This window comes from Lichenostomus cassidix, chromosome 1Aa (assembly GCF_008360975.1).
Source record: "Lichenostomus cassidix isolate B80296 chromosome 1Aa, HeHo_3.0, whole genome shotgun sequence".
Taxonomy (NCBI): Eukaryota; Metazoa; Chordata; class Aves; order Passeriformes; family Meliphagidae; genus Lichenostomus; species Lichenostomus cassidix.
The window spans coordinates 42,448,189-42,449,217 of NC_139480.1; positions in this window are offsets into that span (position 1 = coordinate 42,448,189).

Genomic DNA, 1,029 nt, shown 5'->3' on the forward strand with positions numbered 1-1,029 from the left:
GGAAAAGGAAAAGGAAAAGGAAAAGGAAAAGGAAAAGGAAAAGGAAAAGGAAAAGGAAAAGAAAAAGAAAAAGAAAAAGAAAAAGAAAAAGAAAAGAAAAAGAAAAAGAAAAAGAAAAAGAAAAAGAAAAAGAAAAAGAAAAAGAAAAAGAAAAAGAAAAAGAAAAAGAAAAAGAAAAAGAAAAAGAAAGCTAAAAATATTTAAAGTAGTACCAGCATTGATTTAATATAGTTTTAAAACATTCCTATGTTTTATTCAGGATCAATAGAGAGACACATTAACTTTTCTGAGTATGTAACTTCAGAGCAGAAGCAGGGAAAAATGACTACATGCTCAACAGTACCAAAGTCATGTTGTTTCAGCAGAACATTAATTAATTTTTTGACCCTTCAGTCTCTCTGACCCAGTTCTGAGAAGCTTGTTGCTGTTGTCAGGTCAGAACTTGCTTCAAAAAGCCAAATGTTAACTTCCCACTTACAGATTATGCTGGTAGGAGTCTGTCTGCTTGCATAGGATATGCCTTTGTCCTTGGTCTGCCTTGTTTCTATAGTTCTCTAGTGCAGAAACAAGAAATTACAACACAATTTATAGATTACATTGATCAGTGGAATAAAAATTGATAGCTGGTCAGTTCTTTAGGCCAGTTGATAGCTAGCCTTCTTTAGGAGTTAAGGAGAAAACAAATTTTCCCTTTAATGGATGGATAACAGAAAAAAAAAGTTGTCTGGGAAATAGATAAGGTGCTCTGTTGCAAAAACAATATACAGAAATGAAATGCCTGAAAACCTGTAGGAATTATAAGGCTCGGTAAATAGGATGGATAATCAGAGGCCCTGGAATTCTAATGTGTACTGGGTAAGTTCGACCTACACACAAGCCTATTTTATTGAAGAACAGTAAAATGGCACTGAAGATGGTAAAAGAAACCCTGTTTGGTCTTGTGGTGTGTTGTGGAAATTGAACCTTTAGCCTGTATGGAATATTATGAAGGAAAAACACATTTGTAGAGTTTGCCTTTTAAATCAGAGC